The sequence below is a fragment of the Pinus tabuliformis genome, chromosome 8 (genome assembly GCF_031772625.1).
Source record: "Pinus tabuliformis cultivar Carrire ecotype Pingquan chromosome 8, CPIR1, whole genome shotgun sequence".
Classification (NCBI taxonomy): Eukaryota; Viridiplantae; Streptophyta; class Pinopsida; order Pinales; family Pinaceae; genus Pinus; species Pinus tabuliformis.
In genome coordinates, this window is record NC_142294.1 from 1,298,028,287 (window position 1) to 1,298,049,199 (window position 20,913).

Consider the following 20,913-nt stretch of genomic DNA (forward strand, 5'->3'; position numbering starts at 1 on the left):
TTTTACTTACCCTAACATTTTTCTTCACTTTATTGGGTGCACTTAAGCTAGCAAACCCTTTTCTTTCCTTTTTCTTTTATGAAACAAACTATCTACTTCTAACCTTATATCTTCCAAGGGCTCATATTAAACTGATGAGTTCTTTTTATTTCTCTACCTATCTACTGATCTGCCAAGATTAAACTATTTGGCTAGATCTTTATTCTCTATCTATAAACATAAAATTCAAAGCATGAAGTAGTCAAGATTAAACAGTTTAACTATCATGGGTTGTGGCATGTATGACAAGCTGCACACAACCATTATTTTAGATAGTAAAGTAAAGAGTAGTGGCACTTGGACTTGCACACTTTCATGATCTGTTTTTGTTTGGGGTTCATATTTCTTCATTTTTTTGATCTTTTCTTATTCTTTTTGTCCTTTGATACTTCTTTTAGGACATACCCTCTTCACATTTTTTAATTTTAATATGGAAAACATTTGCAGAAAGCAAAGGTATGTACAATATTACAAGACTTAACCATAGTCAATTCAAAATTATGAATCCTATTATTATAGGACTCTAACAGTGGCTCCACATGGGGATGTACTTTCCTGGTGAAATGTCAAGAAATATAAAGATCAGTAGCCTTTGAATTTTGTCTGTATTTACCTTGTGAACTGTCCTTATATGATTCTGCTTTATTGATAGTTATGATAGTGAATCCTTCAAAGCTCAAGGCCTTCTCTCTGGGCTTCAACTTCAAAGGATTACAATCAAATCCAATCTACACTCTTCAATGTTATGTACAATGATGCAAAGTAAAGTGAACTATTGTTGGTCAATGGAAAAATAATTCTTGAGCATTCTACCATTAACAGGTCCTCTTGGTAGATCTGATCCATCTATCACTCTCATAAAAAGGCATTGTTTCCCCTGTAACCATAAATGACATAAGGCCCTTGCCACAAAAAATCAAATTTTCCATGTTTGCCTTCATCTTCTCTCCTTGAATCCCACTTAAGGACTTTGTCTCCTATGTAAAAATCATCTGCTTTAGTCTTTTTATCAAGAACTTTCTTGATTTTGTCCTGGATTACCTATGATTTTAAATATACTTCCTCTCTGGTCTGTTGCAGGTGTATGCTCTGATTTATTCTTCTCTGAATATCATTTGGTTCCACCTGTAATTCCTGGATGATATTCATCACTAGCACTCCCAAAGATGATGGGAAAACTACATCCATCCCATATACCAGTTGATAAGGTGATGTTCCAATGGACCTCTTAGTAGTCAGTCTATCTGCCCATAAGGCATTGACTAACTTCTTGTTCCATGTATTTTTGTTATCTTCCAGCAATTTCAAATTATCTGGTATAACAGGCCTATGTCTAACTTCTACAGTGTACTGATGGTTGGGTTGAAATGGAAATTTGCAGGTACCAGCAAAAGTGGCCAAACTGTGGGCCTGCATGTTTTGTTCTCTAGAAATGGCAGCAAAGATTGTTTCCAGGAGGTCTTTGATCAAGTCTAGGACAATATCCCTATATTGACCAAGTCTAGGATTGTTTACAGAGTATTCACCATTAATCTATTTAATAATCAGCTCTGAGTCTCCCATGATGGAAACTCTTTTGGCTCCAAGTTTCCTAACCAATTGTAACCCTAGAATTAGGGCTTCATATTCAGCCATGTTATTGGTACACTTGAAGTTCAATCTAAAAGCATGTCCCTCGGCATGATTATTCTCCATACTATGGATCCACACTCCTGCACTAGCCCCTAAAATATTGACATATCCATCAAATTATAGATTCCATAGTGACTCCTAAAAGTGTTCTCACTGTCACTTGTTCTGTATTTCAGGGCTTGAGCTATAATTTCCTTATTGTCATGTGTAGAGCTGTAACTAGGGTCTCTCACACCACTAATTATCCCACATTAATAAGTCAATCCGGGAACGTTTTGTTATTGCAAGGAGTAGCTCAATCCGAGGCTATTTGTCCGAGTAATGCTCAGTAGTATAGTGTTCTAATGATTTGAAAGGAAACAGATGCTAAGCTGTAACTAAACTAACCCAAAAGATAGAATCACACAAGGCGGTTGATCAGTCAAGGGTACGGAAGCAATAACCCATCCCTTTAGAAACTGATAAAGAAAGGAAATCAGAGCATGGACTTATAGGTCTGGGGCTAAGCAGCGTCTTGCTGAGGCTCACTACAGCCTTAGGCCTGCTCTCACACTAAGAACAACAAAGGCAGGTAAATCAAACAGCGGAAAGTAAAATGGAACAGCAGTCTGGAAATGGAACAGCAGTAATGAAATGGAACAGCAGTAATGAAATGGAACAGCAATCCTCAACCGTATGTACACGTTCTATACTACTATAGCAATCTAAGAGTAATGGATGATATGACTATGTTTCTGAACAAAGTAATATTGCTTTCAAGTCTTACAAATACTATTTCACATGGATCTAATAACAATAACATTCATACCAACATTCCGCTACAGAAATAGCTGAGAGATGCAATTCGAATAGATCCACTTATACAATGCAGAGACATGAGATAAAGAACTCATTCAGATATCAATTATAATGAAGCATAGTATATCACATAAAAGATGTATCAGATTACTTAAATAATGGAAATAAACAAACCACACACAAATCACAATATAATAATACAAAACCAAGTGTCCTTCGGAGCTAGGCCCTTGGCTACCAATGGAACACTGCCTTAAGTTACTCCAGATGCAGAGACGAAATGAACACCAAGTCTTCTATATTAATTGCATCAACAAAAGTATAACAAAGTCAGGTCTCAGCGAGACTCAATGATCACAGTTGGTTCTGAAACTTAGAATTACAAAAAACAGTCCTCTTTTCTGCTCAATGGCATGGTGCCTTTATATAACAGAAATGACGGAGGTATCTAGATAATCAAAAGATAAGTCAAAGCAGCGATCCCTCAGGATCAAAGATCCTGAGGGATTCGTTAATCGTTCGATTCTTCTCTTTCCCTTCTTGCGTTCTCCGACTCAGTATCCTGCATTCTTTCTCTGGGCTATTCGACTCTAATTTTACTTGATCTTGTCCGCATCCGGTTCCCCGTTGGAGGGACAGTAGTTATTTTCCCTTTGCTTCTTGCTTTCAATCGCCGATCCTTTGTTCCCACGTCTTCCTGCATAGAAAACGTCAATTATTAGCACTTGAGCTTCCTTTATCTATTGTTGCACATTTTATCAAAACCCTTTATCTTCTTTGAACTCATAATGCAGAAAAGGTTAGAATTATTATTGAAAAACCACTAGATTGCTTGTCAAAAGCATACCTTCCAAGTGCTCCACACACCCCCCTGCTTACCCTGTTTCATGGCCTCATGAAAACGTTATAGTTGACATGCAAGGCGGTGAGAGAATAGGCTAGAGAAGGGATCTCCCGAGGAGGCCGGCAACCGTGATGAGCAACTAGATGGTCAAAGAACTGATCTATTTGATCTGCAGGCATCTCATATAAGGCCTGATATCCGGGTGCAGGGTGCCAAATAATTGGACTGCGAAATCGATATCCCAACCAGGATGGCCCTGCTCGCAGAATCCGTTCCCCATAGAGACTCAATCGGCTGGCAGCCAGGTCAAAATTCTCATATCTAAAGGGTTCCCTAAGCTAGATATTTGGGTTAGAGGTCCGATATCAAAATTTTTCAGCATAGAGAGCAAGATCTTTAATAGTCAGGAAATATTCCAGACTATTTCGGATCAAGTCTTCATGCATGGGACCTAATATCTCCTTGACACCTGGGATCCTCATCAGACTCCTATGCTCTCTCCATAGCGTCACTGGGTCTCTAGGTTCAGCTCGTACCCATAAATCTAAGCTATTCTCTTGCCTCTGGAAGGTGTTGTAAGCTTTGAGCCACTTCAGCTGATTAACCCCAAATGAGATAAAGGCTTGGAATTGTATATCGCCAACAAAAGGGCCAGGATTTAAATCAGTTTCCTGGTCTAGCACAAGATTGTGCAGGTAAAACTCGCATAATAACCTTTGAACTTTAACTCCATAGTGCTTGCAACAGTCTATAAAATTATTAACAGTGTTGATATGGATAGGTGCTCCTGCCCTAACGGCTTTTATTTTTAATCTCAGATATCGTTCAAGCAAAAATAAAGCATAATTTTTAGCAGGGGCCCTACAAGTCAAAACGTCATTATATAAGGAACACACGGTGTCCATCTGCTTAACAACACTATCTAATCGACGAGTTACCTTAGCAACCTTTTCCTGCTCCTTCTGCCATCCTTCAAAGGCCTGGCTCTCAGACTGACTGATGTCTCGAAGTTGTTGTTGGAGCTCTTCGTATCTTTCCTTGGGGACTGTCTATTCTCGCAACTGCTCGGCTTCCTGTTGGGCTTCCTTCATCATTTTATGCAAGGTTCTGGTTTTTGGGTCCTTCTTCCACACAGCCGTAGAGGCTGGAAGTTTAACCTGGACCTTCCTATTACGTTGCTTGGAGTTTAGGACCCGAATTACGCCCGAGGGTGGTGCTTCTGTTTGGACTTCTTTGCTTTCTGTTTCCTTCTTAATGCGAACGAAGGGTTGCTGTGGTCTTCCTGCCATCGGAGCCTCTTGCTGTTCCATTGGAATATCCATTCGTTCTTCAAGGCCAGATGGAACAGCAGTCTGTCCCTCCACACTATTTGGAACAGCAATTTGTTCCTCCATGTCATTTGGAATAGCACCCTGTTCCTCATTATTATTTGGAACAGCAGACTGTTCCTCGGCAGTAGGTCTCCCGATGGGGTTTCGACCATCAAAACAAATTCTTTTCCTCGGGGTTCTTGCTACCGTGGTCCTCCTCCTTTTCCCTGCAGTCTTTTGTATTCTCAGACTGGCTTTCAACATTCGAATTTGCTGCCGGAGTCTGGCTATAGTGCGCAGCAACCTCTGCTGCTTCTTTCTTAATTTCTCAATTTCCCTTGTCTCGGCAGAGGGTTTGGTTCTCAAGCTTGCTTCTTCTTTATCTGGGATATCTTCCGGCATCCTGGGGACAGATTGTCCCAGATTGTTATCTTCCATTTCATTATCATAACCAGGCAGGTTTTCTTCCCCTGCCTCTTCTGCATGCATTTCCTCGGGTAATTCTTCTTCTATGGGACCGTCAGGGACACCTCCTGTGCCGGAGGCCTGGCCATATTCTCCCATATTGGCCAGAACTGCTGCCAATTCCTCCTCACCTGAAGGGTCTTGCAACGGGCTACCCCCTGGCTGTGCAATTTCTTCTTCCCGATTGCCCTGCTTGGTGGCCTCTTCTCCGTCAGAGTGTTCATCTCCTTGGTTGCTTTGTCCGGTGGCCATTTCTTCCTCAGAGTGCTCATGTCCTTTTTCAATTTCTCCTTCCGGCTCGTCAGTCTCGGCCTCCGATTGCTCAGCATTTCCTTCAGAGGGTCCTCCCTCTGATTCTGGAGGTTCATCCGCAATTTCAATTGGCTGGGCCGTTGTTCCCTGAATTCTTTCCAACCTTCCTCGTATCCGGGCCAGCCGAGCTGACTTCCTTGGCCTCTCAGGTTGGTCGGGTGTACCAGCAGGTTCTGTGGGTTCCTCTGGTTGTTCTGGCGTATCGGGAGGTTGTTTCCGTTTTGAAGCGGCATGTCTCTCTGCTGCTGACTTCTTGCGTTTCTCTAATCGTTCCGGCGTGCTAGAGGACTGTTCAGGCTTTGGGGGTGGTGCAGCCGATCCTCCTTCGACTATTGCGACCAGTTCCTCCCAAGTGCTTTGCTGTTGAGTGAGACCGTGGCTCACTATCAACCGAATCAGCCCATGGTGGCTAACGACTGTATCTATGTGCTGGGCCTTTTTCAGGCTTTGGGCCGCGTCATGTAGTAGCGAATTTAAAAGTGCAGGGAGATTTACAGAACATTTTCCTTTTAAAACAGCTAAAAGTTTCAGGTGACGAGGTCTTACCACGTCTTTTCTCCCTTCGCAGGTGATATAGCTTTGTACTGTCTTCGCTAGCTCGGTCCAGGGTTCCCCTAGTGTTGCCGGCAGAACTCCTTTCCCTTTGACTGTCAAGCTTTGGCCTTCGTCCTGGAAAATTTCCATAGCTTTTTGTAATCTTTCCTTCTTTGGCGTCCATATGGGTCCAGCAGCTGGTAATCTTGAGACTTCTACGATGATATCCTCTGTAACCTCTATCCGCTTTCCTCCTACTACGGAGTAGTTTTCCTGCAAATTCTGCAGAAATTCCAACGCTACTGCTTCGTTTGATTCTTGCAGGCGGTTGAAGTAATTCAACCATCCTGCGTTTTCCAGGATTTTGCGAGCAGCAGCGGAAACTGTCAGCTTGTGAGGTTCGCTTCGGACCGTCTTTCCGCCCATGATTCAACTCAGAAATGGAACTCAGAAATGGAACAGCAACTGTTTGCGGTATTTGCGACGCAGAGAGGATGATCGATGCCAATTTTGGAAAGGATCACACAGAGCATGCAACAAAAAGAAAAGATCGTGGACGGCAGTCTCCGTGGGATGGAATCATCATACCGTTAAACCATGCCATTCCTTCGTACATTATTTTTCCCGAATGGTATGCAGCCACGTAATCCATGGAGTAATGAGGTTACTTCCCCCCCCCGCGATCTGATAGGCTGCCCACAGCCGTCAAAGAGAGGAGCAGCAGCCAGTCGGGAGTGCAATCATCAAGTACAGCATATGAAATTATGCCATGTTGTAAAAAACAACGAAATGCCGAAACCGAGGCAAAAAGGTGGATCGCGTTTTATATAAGCCTGCGTGATATAATGAGGAACCGGGGGATTGGACGTCTGTCAACTGTACGAAGTCTCCAGTAGTCATTGTCAGTTCCGTTGCCATGATCGGTGGTAATATTCATGCGATAGATATATCGGGGTGTGACATATGATACATGCAAAGGATATAAGAGACAGAAAGATTTAATATCATACCTGTTGGTGTAAATATTACGACTTCTATGCCATTAACAGAGCTCTACTACCAACAGGTGTTCATAACCTTGGCAGAGTTGTTTATTTCACCCTCCGGAACCATGATCCTTTATGTATATTCGAAAGAGTGCTTTGTCAAAATGCAGGCCATTATGCTGGCTTGGTGACCAGATAGCCATAATGCCATTCACAAGGTAGGCGTGAAACGTGGTCAGGCCGGCTCGTGATGAGACCCCCTGTTCCAAGGTTTGCTTGTTAATTTACCTTCGGACCATATCCCTGGTGTGGTGGCCATTATGGGAATGCCACTTCGCTTCCATCCTTATGATCATGGTAGGCCGGCTCTTAATGAGACCCCCTATCCTGCATTTGACAACTTTCATATTTTGTTTTTGTTTTCTTTTGAAGAGCACCTCTCTTGTTTATTTTCACATAAGGGTGGTTCCGCACTCCTTAAGAGCAGGGAATGGTGGAAGAAGTCTTACGATCCCAACAGATAGATATAAATCATTCGTTCTTACTCCCAAGTAATGATCAAAAAAGATTTTTAGGGGAATTGTCATGATAAAGATCACCAATGACAATGGCACCGGTAAATGATAATGACAGCGAAGATGAAAAGTTCACGTCCCTCCTTTTGTCCTTTTATACATACTGGCTTCATAGTGAGAGCGATTTATGATGTGCTGATTTCGGTATATCATGGTTTATGTTCACCGCATAAGTTCATTGCTGTATCTAAAAGATTGAGGAGACCATGGTCGCAAAGCATCCTCCATAAGGGCGAAAACATGTCAATGGCATTCCTGAGAGAAGAATTCATTCGTAGGATACCATTTCTTTGAGAGGAACAACGGAAAATCGCAAATGGTGTTCCTTTTGAGAAGGGAACAGCCAAGATACTCAAATGCTGTTCCTTTTGAAAAGGAACAGCAGACACACTCAAGTGTTGTTCCTTTTCGCAAAGGAACAACAAAGACACACAAGTGCTGTTCCTTTTCACAAAGGAACAGCAAAAACACACAAGTGCTGTTCCTTTTCGCAAAGGAACAGCAAAAACACACTAGTGCTGTTCCTTTTCGCAAAGGAACAGCAAAAAGCACAAGTGCTATTCCTTTTCGCAAAGGAACAGCAAAAACACACAAGTGCTGTTCCTTTTCGCAAAGGAACAGCAAAAACACACAAGTGTTGTTCCTTTTCGCAAAGGAACATCAAAAACACACAAGTGTTGTTCCTTTTCGCAAAGGAACAGCAACACACAAGTGTTGTTCCTTTTCGCAAAGGAACAGCAAAAACGCACAAGTGCTGTTCCTTTTCGCAAAGGAACAGCGAAAACGCACAAGTGTTGTTCCTTTTCACAAAGGAACAGCAAAAACACACAAGTGTTGTTCCTTTTCACAAAGGAACAGCAAAAAGCACAAGTGTTGTTCCTTTTCACAAAGGAACAGCAAAAACACACAAGTGTTGTTCCTTTTCGCAAAGGAACAGCAAAAACACTCAAAGGCTGTTCCTTTTGAAAAGGAACAGCAAAATCACACAAGTGCTGTTCCTTTTCGCAAAGGAACAGCAAAAAGCACAAGTGTTGTTCCTTTTCACAAAGGAACAGCAAAAACACCCAAGTGTTGTTCCTTTTCACAAAGGAACAGCAAAAACACTTGGAATACAAGTAAAAAAAAAAAAAATCAAGGAAACATATATACAAGATGTTATGTACAAATTATAAAAATGAATTTCTTAAATTATAGGTGAGGAAGATTTCGCTTCCTCTCCTAAGATTTCCATATCAGTATCTTGTCGCAGCTGCTGACAGAAGGATTCCCGAGTGAGTGGCTTTCGATAAAGGCGAACTCGGTGGCCATTTACTTTGAATGCATATCCAGAACCGTCAATTGTGATCAGGGTAAGGGTCCCATTATCATGTACCTTCTGGATTTCGTATGGTCCTAACCATCGAGTCTGGAGTTTCCCCGGGAAATCCTGAAACCGAGAGTCGTATAACAGAGCCCAGTCTCCTTCATGAAAGACTTTATTCTTGATAAGTGCATCGTGCCATTTAGCTCGCTGCTGTTGAGTCAATGCTATATTTTGTAATGCAGAGAGCCTGATTTCGTCCAATTCATTAATCTGCTGTAATCGATTGATTTGTGCCTCACTCAGGTCTAGGCCGACTTCCTGTGCAGTTCGTAGCGTTCGGATTTCGAATTCTATGGGGAAAATTGGCTGCTTTTCAAACACTAATTGATAAGGTGAATAGCCTGTAGTACTTCTCCATGTGGTTCTGTAGGCCCACAGTGCCTCGGGTAGTCGAGTAGCCCAATCACGCCTATGCGATGCAATGGTCTTTGTTAAAATTGATTCTATTACCTTATTACTACTTTCTACTTGCCCATTTTCCTGTGGATGGTATGGGGTAGTGATCTTATGTTGGACATGATAATTGTTAAGTGTTGCAGCTAATTTATTTCCAACAAATTGTGGTCCACCATCGGTGATTAATTCTCTCGGAAGTCCATAACATACAAACAAATGGAACAAGAATTGTATCACAGAGTCTTTTGTAGCCCTAGGTAATGATTCGGCCTCGACCCATTTAGTAACATAGTCTGTCGCCACCAGAATGTATGTCCTCTGATTTGATGATGGATTGATGGGCCCAACGAAGTCCAGAGCCCATCGTTCAAATGGCTCAATGACCAATTGTGGTCTCAGAGGCATTTCATCGGCTTGGCCAGGTTTTCCTGCTCGCTGGCAGCTGTCACAGGCTTGTGCAAATTTTTTCGCATCCTTGAAAATTGTAGGCCAATAGTATCCCGTCTGCAATACTTTATGTGCTGTTCGTTTTTCAGCGAAATGTCCCCCGCATGGCCTGTCATGGCAAGCTTTTAGAATGTCGAAGATTCCGTCTTCTCGAATACACCTTTTGATTTGCATGTCTGCCCCTGTATGGAACAAATGGCCTCCAATCCATGAAAACCGAGTGCTCTTCTGAACAATCTGCTTGCGCTCCTGAGGGGTTAAGTGTTTTGGTAGCTTACCGACTGCGAGGTAATTGGCGACATCAGCATACCAGGGTGTTTGAACAGCAACATCGAACAGGTGCTCGTCAGGAAATTGATCCTCCACTGCTGCTGTTTCAATTGCTTTCGGTATTCGTGAGAGGAAATCAGCTACAGGGTTCTCCTTGCCAGGTCAATCCTTGATTGTGATGTCGAACTCCTGCAATAAGATCAACCACCTGGTTATTCTAGCATTCGTAACAGGTTTATTTGCCAAATATTTGATAGCAGAATGATCTGTACATAACACAACAGGATAGCCTGTAATATAATGTCTAAATTTGTTAACAGCATGTATTACAGCCAGGAATTCCTTTTCAGTAACAGTATAATTGAGTTCGGCAGAGGATAAATTTTTGCTGATATAGTAAATAGCATATGGCTTCTTATCCTCTTCTTGCCCCAGGACTGCACCAATTGGTGTATCTGAGGCATCAGATGAGATTTGAAATGGTAAATTCCAGTTTGGTCCTCGAAGGACTGGGGCTGTTGATACCAGCTTTTTCAATTCCTTAAAAGCCTGATCACATTGCTCTGTCCACAAGAAATCAACATTACCAGTTAGAGCATATAGAGGTGCAGCAATGCGTGAATAATGTTCTATAAATCGTCTGTAATATCCAGAAAATCCAAGGAAACTGCGTACCTCTGTTTGAGTAGTGGGAGTAGGGATGAGCAAAAGAATCTGAATTTTGGCAGGGTCTACCTGGATGCCAGCTGCTGAAATATAGTGCCCTAGAATGAGCCCTTCCGTCATCATCATGTAACATTTTTCGTGGCTCAGGCAAAGTCTGGTAGCGATACAACGTTGTAGAACTTTTTCCAGGGTATCCAGAGCTGGGTCAAAATCATCTCCATATGGTGTAAAGTCATCCATGTACACCTCAAGTCCGTCATTTATTAGGTCTGCAAAGATGCTGAGAACAACCCTTTGGAATGTAGCAGGGGCATTGCATAGGCCGAAGGGTAGTACTCGATAGGCAAACGTTCCCCAGGGGCAAGTAAAGGTAGTTTTATCCTGGTCTTCAGGGGCAATTTGGATTTGGTTATATCCGCTGAAGCCATCCAGGAAAGAAAAAAATTTCTTCCCTGCCAAAGTGTCCAATACTTGATCTATAAATGGGAGGGGAAAGTGATCCTTCTGTGTGGCCTTATTTAACTCCCTGTAATCCACGCAAATCCTCCATTTCCCATTTTTCTTGGGTACCACCACTAGGGGAGAGACCCATTTACTGTCAAAGATGGGGTAAATAAAATTAACATCTAAAAGTTTCTGAAGTTCGGCTTTTACTATTTCTTTTAGATGGGGGTTGAGTCTTCTTTGTGGCTGACGAACAGGTCTTGCATCCTTCTCTATATAAATGTGGTGGGTGCATAATTGAGGATCAATCCCCTTCATGTCAGGGTAATCCCACGCAAATGCTCCCTTATATTTTTGTAACAGATTAACAAGCTTCATTTCTTGATCTGGTGTAAGGTTGGCGTTAATATTTAGAGTCTTACCAGGTTCAATTTCCACTACTTTACTATTGGCAACAACAGTTACTGGTATTGTTTGGTCATGTGGATCTTTTAAAGGGTCTTCTTCTAGCTCGCTATCAAACGCTGCTTCTATCATGAAACATTGCATATGCGTTCTAGATTCAGTTTGACTAATGAAGTTGTTGATGGCGTCATCTTCTGTTTGATCTTTAAAATCTAAAGCCTTCTGTACAGTCAATGGAGATCTGATATTGTTAGTAAGATATGACACGGGATAGTGACTAGTTTTAATCATCGGCAGGCTTGGCTGTGCTGGAGGATATAGAACTAGATTTTTAACGTCTGGTCCTTTAGTTATGGTCATGTTTCCCTGCCGACAACCAATGTAGGCATCGGCAGTAGCAAGCCAAGGTCTTCCCAGTATTAGCGGATGTCCATCTAGTCGGGTTTTTGGATTAATTACCAGGAAATCAGTTGGATATTCCCAGGAATCTACAGAAACCATGACATCATATAGAGTACCTTCGGGTCGAACTACAGATCGATCTGCCAATTCTAACAAAGTATAAGTAGGTTCTACTAATGTGATGCCAAGCTTTTGGCAGGTGGAAGTTGTCAAAATATTGATTGCAGCTCCCAAGTCGACTAAAGCGTTAGTCAGGGTTTGACCATAGATTTGGACAGTTACAATTGGGTTCCCGGGATCTTCGTATTTGATAGGTGTCTCTTTTCCTGATAACAGGTCGGATAAAGTACCAACTACTTGGACTCTAGGGTTAGTAGTTATATTCCTCCTTGATTTTTTTATGCACAGTTCTTTTATAGTTTTTGCGTATATAGGAATATCTTGAATGGCTTGGAGGAATGGAATCTTTATGTACAGATTTTGTAACTCTCCCAGAATGTCAAAGTCTGGAGTTTGTACTGGTCGTGGTATGACTAATCGTTCCGGGAAAGGAGGAGAGGATGTACTTACTTGTTGATGGGTCTGCTCTTTATTTTCATCCTTTTGTTGTAGCGGTTGTTCTATTGGTAACTGATCTTCAATGTGAACTGTTTTGTCTCCCTCTGTTTCTATTATACGTCCAGATCGTAACTGAAGATCATTGCACTCCCTTAGGTCAGGTCCGATTTCTGATGTGTCTATGATTTGGATGGATTGGACTGGTCTATTATTAGGATTGGGATTGGGTTGGGCTGGGAGTTGCGGTCTCAGATTAGACTGGGGGTTTTGTTGTAAGGCTGGCAGAGTTGGTTGAGGGAGTGGAATAGTTCCTGTTGACTGATATGTCGATCTTGGCCAATTGGTCTGCCAGGGTGAACCTTGTGAAGCAAGGGGAATCCATTGCGGAGGATATGAATTATTCTGCCAATATGGTGGGGTATAAGGAAAATTTGGCCAACCGAATTGGCCTGTCTGATTCATCCATGGATTCGAAGAAGGAAACGGCTGTGATGACCAATTCGAGACTGGGGGTGTAGATTGGTTTTGCCACATACCATATTGCTGAGCATTATACTGTGGAGGTTGAAAAGAAGAAGCTGGGTCCGAAAACATACCTGATTGCCTAGGTTGCCATTGGCGACGTTGGTTAACAAAGTATGCTGGTTCTGATTCTTCTTCTGCTTCCTTGTATACTACCTTCAATCCAGGAAGTGAGGGGCAACTCTCAGTAAGGTGGTCTTTCGTACAGATAGCACATGCTTGAACTGTATCTAGTGGACATTCCTTGTGGCTGTGTTTTCTTCTGCATCGGGGGAAAAAAATTGCCAAATTTTGCTCCGCCTCCATTTGCTTTTGTTTAGCCTGCACAATATCAAGTTGTGTAGTTAATGTCCCTAGAATATCAGTTTTAAAATTTTCTAATAAATTCCCAAGTTCTACACGTGTTACTCCTTTTGTTGATATTTTGTTATCTCTAACAAACCTATCATATTCTGTTGGTTTTATCCTTGTGCTACCTCTTGAACTCCTAATGCATAAATTAATGATATCAGCAAAATTCTCTTGGTAAATATCCCCTTTTCCCATGATATTCAATGTTTCAATCCACTGTTCTTTCATACCTCTAATTAATGCAGTTTTCAACACATTATCAGGCAGAGGTAATGATGCATAGGGGGATCTCTGTAAATTATACTGGAAGCGTTCTACATATTCCTCTAGAGTTTCATTTGGTCTGGCCGTCATTTGGAAAATTTCATCTTTCAGTTCTCTTGACCTACAGTAATCCTGATATTTCTTGAGAAAGGACTCTTTCATTTGCTCCCAATTGTTTATGGCTCCACCACCTAGACCCATAAACCATCTCAGAGCTGCTCCCTTCAAAGTACATGGGAACAACTTTAATTTCTGGGGGTCAGTGGTGTAATCATACCCTCTACATAACACATCGAATTCAAATAAGAATGCATCAGGGTCTTCTGATGTGAGTCCGTGAAACGTTGGGATGTGTTGAAGAGGAATCGCCTTCATGGGGGCATTTGCAGCAGAATCTACTATAGAATATTGCAATGTAGAAGTTTGGGTATTTGGCTGATTCTGCGCCATGGGATCGAATATGTGCCAATAACCTTTCGGAATTTCTAGGAGGGTGTTCCTAGGTTGAGAAGGGGCGGCCTTGGCAGGGGCTGTTTTAATGACACTTCCCTTATCTGGGATTTCTATCTGAAGGAATGGGGTGCCTTCAGTATTAATTCTAGTCGCGCTCCCCTTATCTGGGCTGTTTAACAGCTAGATTATCCTAGAAGGAGATTTTGGTTCCTCTATTTCCCCTGTTTCCCCTTCTCCTTCACAAAGGTTGCTTAAGTTCCCTTCTTGCAGCCGTTCTGACACAGGATTTTCAATTTCTTGGAAGTCTTGTTCATCAGTCTGACTATGCACCTCAGCGTAGGCTCCAGATGGTGATGTTGTAGCCTGAAGGGAACTAGTAGGCTGCTTAGAATGAATCTTTCTGAGGCCTGCTGACGGCTGAGATTCAGTTTTCTTATAGATTTTGTCTATGAAGGTTGTTCGGCCAAGGGTCACCGGTCCTTTGGCTTTTTCAGGTTTGGCTGGGGGTTTGATATTCTTTTCTAGCTTTTTCTGCTTAGTCATGCACTCTAAAAACTACTAAATCCTATCAACCAGCAATTCTACTAAGAGAGCGGACAGTGGAGCAGGGCTTTTACATGCTCCGTACGCAGGTTCTTACCTTCCGTTTTAAAAATCCAACTCCCCCCTAGCAGATTTGTGCACTACTCTGTAAAGGGCAAATGGCTATTACTCCTCCCCGGCAACGGCGCCAAAATGTAGAGCTGTAACTAGGGTCTCTCACACCACTAATTATCCCACATTAATAAGTCAATCCGGGAACGTTTTGTTATTGCAAGGAGTAGCTCAATCCGAAGCTATTTGTCCGAGTAATGCTCGGTAGTATAGTGTTCTAATGATTTGAAAGGAAACAGATGCTAAGCTGTAACTAAACTAACCCAAAAGATAGAATCACACAAGGCGGTTGATCAGTCAAGGGTACGGAAGCAATAACCCATCCCTTTAGAAACTGATAAAGAAAGGAAATCAGAGCATGGACTTATAGGTCTGGGGCTAAGCAGCGTCTTGTTGAGGCTCACTACAGCCTTAGGCCTGCTCTCACACTAAGAACAACAAAGGCAGGTAAATCAAACAGCGGAAAGTAAAATGGAACAGCAGTCTGGAAATGGAACAGCAGTAATGAAATGGAACAGCAGTAATGAAATGGAACAGCAATCCTCAACCGTATGTACACGTTCTATACTACTATAGCAATCTGAGAGTAATGTATGATATGACTATGTTTCTGAACGAAGTAATATTTCTTTCAAGTCTTACAAATACTATTTCACATGGATCTAATAACAATAACATTCATACCAACATTCCGCTACAGAAATAGCTGAGAGATGCAATTCGAATAGATCCACTTATACAATGCAGAGACATGAGATAAACAACTCATTCAGATATCAATTATAATGAAGCATAGTATATCACATAAAAGATGTATCAGATTACTTAAATAATGGAAATAAACAAACCACACACAAATCACAGTATAATAATACAAAAGCAAGTGTCCTTCGGAGCTGGGCCCTTGGCTGCCAATGGAACACTGCCTTAAGTTACTCCAGATGCAGAGACGAAATGAACACCAAGTCTTCTATATTAATTGCATCAACAAAAGTATAACAAAGTCAGGTCTCAGCGAGACTCAATGATCACAGTTGGTTCTGAAACTTAGAATTACAAAAAACAGTCCTCTTTTCTGCTCAATGGTGTGGTGCCTTTATATAACAGAAATGACGGAGGTATCTAGATAATCAAAAGATAAGTCAAAGCAGCGATCCCTCAGGATCAAAGATCCTGAGGGATTCGCTAATCGTTCGATTCTTCTCTTTCCCTTCTTGCGTTCTCCGACTCAGTATCCTGCATTCTTTCTCTGGGCTATTCGGCTCTAATTTTACTTGATCTTGTCCGCATCCGGTTCCCCGTTGGAGGGACAATAGTTATTTTCCCTTTGCTTCTTGCTTTCAATCGCCGATCCTTTGTTCCCACATCTTCCTGCATAGAAAACGTCAATTATTAGCACTTGAGCTTCCTTTATCTATTGTTGCACATTTTATCAAAACCCTTTATCTTCTTTGAACTCATAATGCAAAAAAGGTTAGAATTATTATTGAAAAACCACTAGATTGCTTGTCAAAAGCATACCTTCCAAGTGCTCCACATCATGTTCTGCATTGTACAAGATAAAAGAGTCCATATCTGAATGCATGGAGTATATGGGAAATTTTTGTGGTTTTTCATCACTACTCACCATGTATTTCATCAAGGTCTCTCTATATAGTTTTCTTGGTTGGCCAAAAACAGATATAGTGGCATAAGACATATATAACTGCAAGGATCCCTGCAATTTTGCTCCACATGAGCGAGATAGCAGCATTCCATATTTCAGTGGGATGTCTGCAACTATGATGTCCATTAGAATACTCTTTCCAGGGCACTGGACAAGAGTTACGCATAGGTCCTTGATCAAACCAAGGCATTTAACTTGGCTAGAGTCAAAAGAAAACAAATCTTTATATGGTCTAGTAATGTCTAGTTCCAGTCTCTCCATGATTGCCTTTGGCATCAAATTATGGGATGCCCCTAAGTCTTACATAGCATTATGCAATATTTTGTCATGAATGTTCAGGGTAATTTAGAAAGGAGGAACTCCCCCTTGTTGATGAATACCATTGCCCTCAGGGCCAAACAATAATTCAGGTTGATCATCATTCAAATTAACAGCATCCTCTCCCTCTCCTATGTTTAAAGTTTTAGTTATCTGTGACCTATAAGATTCATTCTTTACTAGTTCGGTCAAGGGAACTGATATCTTTAATTTTTCTATTTCATTTTTGATGTTGAAAGGGAGCTGAGCTTTATTTTTTTGATTTAGATCTTCCTTAACATGTGCAGTTTGTGTGTTCTTATCCTGTTTCTCAGTACTAGGCATTTCAGTCTGTGTTTCTACTGTTTTGCCTCGATTTCTCTTATTTTGATTATTTTCAGTAATTGTCTATGTTTGAGTTTCATTGGAGATTATATCTACAATTTTAGGGGTAGAAGTCTTTGGTGTTCCCCTAGGGAGGATTTATAACACTTTGGTAACTGGAGCTTCTTTTATTATCCTAGTCTGGGTTTGGATGGATCTTTTAATGGGAGTCTCATTGTTCTTTTTACTTCTTAAGCTATATTGCTTTTGTTCATCATATATAGTTGACTCATATCCCTATTTAAAATCAAAGGATTCACCAGATTGAGTAAGAAAAATAGTGTCTTCATCTTTGGTTTCTAGTAAGTTTATCTGGGTATCATCCAGTCCTTCTTGGGTCTGTGAATCCTCAACATAGTTCTCTTGGAAGGGAGGCCTAATCTATTGATCTGGTATAGCATTCTTTCCAGCATTAGGATTCTTCCTAAAATTGGGGTTTCTTATTGGGAGTGGTTGTTGATTTTCCCATTGATTTTTCCTCTCCATGTTTTCTAATCTATCTATTATTCTCTCTAAACTCTTAGCTAAAATATCTACCTTTCCATATGAAGTGGAAGTTTCCTCTTTAAATACAACTTTATTTTCATTTCTCATTTGGGCTTTCTTGGCTAATAGGTTGGCATCTACACTAACAGCATTGCTTTGCATTTGTTCCAGTGCTTCAAGGTTCCTTTCCCTTAACCAGTATGACATGTTAGTATCAAAACCATCAAGGAATTTAATTAATGCTAGGTCAAGCGGAGGCTTAATATTGGTTGGAATTGCATTGTAGATACTATTGAACCTAGCACATTAGTCATGAACTGACTCATTAGGAGCTCTTCTAATGTTTTCATATTCAGAAAGTATTTGCAATGGGTTTTTCTTTCTCTCCCATCTATCAATGAATAACCTATGAAAATTAGCTAAGTCTGCAATATGGTTGGCAGGAAAGGCTTTGAACCATTTCTTGACATCCCTAGTTAAAGTTTGGGAGAACAACCTCATTTGGACATCTGCTTCATCTATCTCATGCAACTCAAAAAAGTTAGACATATTGTTTACATGTTGTTGGGAAGTGTACTGAATAGTAGCATCAAACAACAAGATTTTACTCTGATAATCTGCGGGCATGGCATGGAGTTGTGTAGGTAAAACTGATGGTGCATATCGGTTTGCCATAGTTGTGATTCTGGCTTGACTAGGGGGTAAAGTTGTGGTGCTTGAGGAAGGACCTGAACTGGATGGAGGTAAACTAAATGATGATGAGGATGGCTGATTAATAACTAGTTTAGGTGATTGGACTATGGTAGATATAATTGGTGAGGTTGTGGTAAAAGAAGGGGTATTTACAATGAGTGAAGTTTGTGCTGAAACTTCAGGGGCAACAGTAGTAAGGGCAACTATTTCAATAGATTGTTTAAGTTAAGAATCACCTATATTACTTATCAATTTAGATGCCCAAGCTTCTATATTGTTAAAAGTCTCGACGACAAATTTATCTAAATCTGAATGAATAATTCTTTTTTATTCAATGAGTTGAACAAACTCAGGGTCTAACATTGTTCCATGGATTGCATTCTCAGATTTACTTCTAAATAATGAGAGGTCAAATGACAAATCAAAAGGGATTTCCTCTAAAGTTAACAACTCCTAAGGAAGTGAATTGGCTCTAACTAACTGGTTACTACTTGCTTGAGTTTCTGCTGTTTTGGGTTTTCTTAAAATTCTCTTTGGGTCATCAACTATGGCAGCAGGGTTTGGATCTGGATTTTCCCTGGTATAGTGAATCTTCTTGGGAGCCAGAATTTTAACTTTTTTTAACTGTTTTTTAATGAAAATTTCCAAGATTAACTTCAGAAAGTGACCTTAAGGGGCTTAAGACGAAATTTAAGGCTTCCTTAAAGTTTTATGAGACTGAGGATCGAAGTTCCCCAGTATGTTCGCTTGAAATTTTATCACTCTAATATTTCTTTCAAATTTAATGAAGGAAGAAAAGTCAAAGGTAACCACAAACTGTTGGAAATAATACTGAGAGGGGGGTGAATCAATATTATCAGATCAATAATTTTATTTCCCAAACAGATTTATATACTCTACTTCAGTGAAGTGAACCACCGTGTACACGCGACTGTGATTAAAGAAACCAGCGTATATCCAGAGAACTTGTGATTTAGACAATTTATCATGTGTTGAGCTTAAAATAGTATATCAGCGATTTATTAGACAGTGCAGTAAAAGCATAAATAAGCAACACACATGAACACCAAGATTTAAGGTGGAAACCTAATGTGGGTAAAAACCACCTGTTGTTGTCGTCTCTGCCTTCTTTTAATAAGAATAAAATATGTTTACAATCCTGTACTGGTGCAGACTCATACCAATAGGCGGGCTTCTACCTGCAGAAGGTTACAACCTTCTCTCATTCTCCAGCTTCTACTGGAAGGGAGCTACAACCCCCTAGCTCTTGTACTAGCCAATATGTTTACTAGTACATAGGTGCCAGACTACAGAAAACTCCACTCTTCCACTAGGGACCACGTTTCATGAATTTTCAGACTGGATACTCCTGGATCACAACACCACAATCTGAAGGCCACGTTTCATCTAATTTTCATACTGGACCCATCAACGCTTTTAAACTTAAGCTGCATCAACCAATATTCAGTTAATCTAAACAATCAGATCATTGTCACCAGAACACTATGCTGAACCCATAGCCCTGCCTCATCATTTAGAACCAATTGTGACCTCGAAAATCATGCATTAGAGTGTTTACGCTACTTGGATGAACCCAAACTACGTTTATACGCTACTTCTATGAATTAAACATGTGTATACCTTCAAAACTACTGCAAACATAAACTTTTGAATCAAGTTTGTACCAACCATCAATATGCTGAATATCTACTATCAACTTACAGAGCTTTACACAGGCAAGGACAGAGATCACTTCTTCTCACTTATACAATCAATCAATCAAATGCCACCCTCCTTATGCATTCAGTTTTACATTCAGATCTAAGAAGACTTCATTGACAGACAGCAGTAAAACAATAGAATTTTATCAGATAGATCAGTCAAATCTGAAAAAGAAGATTTTCTTTTGTATACACTACTTGAAAGAACTGAACCTACGTGTATACGCACTTTGGCCGAGACGAACCTGCGTACAGATCTGTAAATATTGATTCAGAACTTTGTTGTAATTTCAGACTTCAGACAAACCCAGATCATGATAGATAACAAATAGAATAGGAACAAAACATCAAATCTAGTCTCAACCAATATCAGATCATTCAAGAATAAGTCATTTCAAGTCTCATGATTCCTGATCCAATATTGAACTCAAGGTGCACATGAATATTTTAGATCTAGTCCCAAACATAACCCTGCAACTTCAAATATACTTCAGATAGAAGTATTCCTTAGAATCTTATTGCTTGCACACTTGGCCTTATGATCTTCTCTTCCTTATATAGCTTTAGGCCCTTTGTCAATACCTTGGACCAAAACCACTTAGGACCAATACCTTGGACCAAATACCTAGGGTCAATACCACGGACCAAATACCTTGGACTAATACCTTGATTTTCCATCTCATACGCGATTTTCCTTCTATGAAAGTGTGTGTGTACGTATACATGCTTTTTGTTCTGTGTTCCCGCGTGTATACACTACTTTGATAAAGTGAACCAGCATATACCTCTCTTTCTTCAATCTCTAGAGTCTGATCTGTAATCCTTTGTTGTTAACTTGTTACATTGTGAATTGTCATCTGTGTGAGTTGCCATCAAGGACAATGCCTGTATCATAATGCCAACAATCTCCCCCTTTGACATCAAGGGCAAAGGGCAGACCAAGATATTCTCCCCTTTGATATACATTATGTTGTCC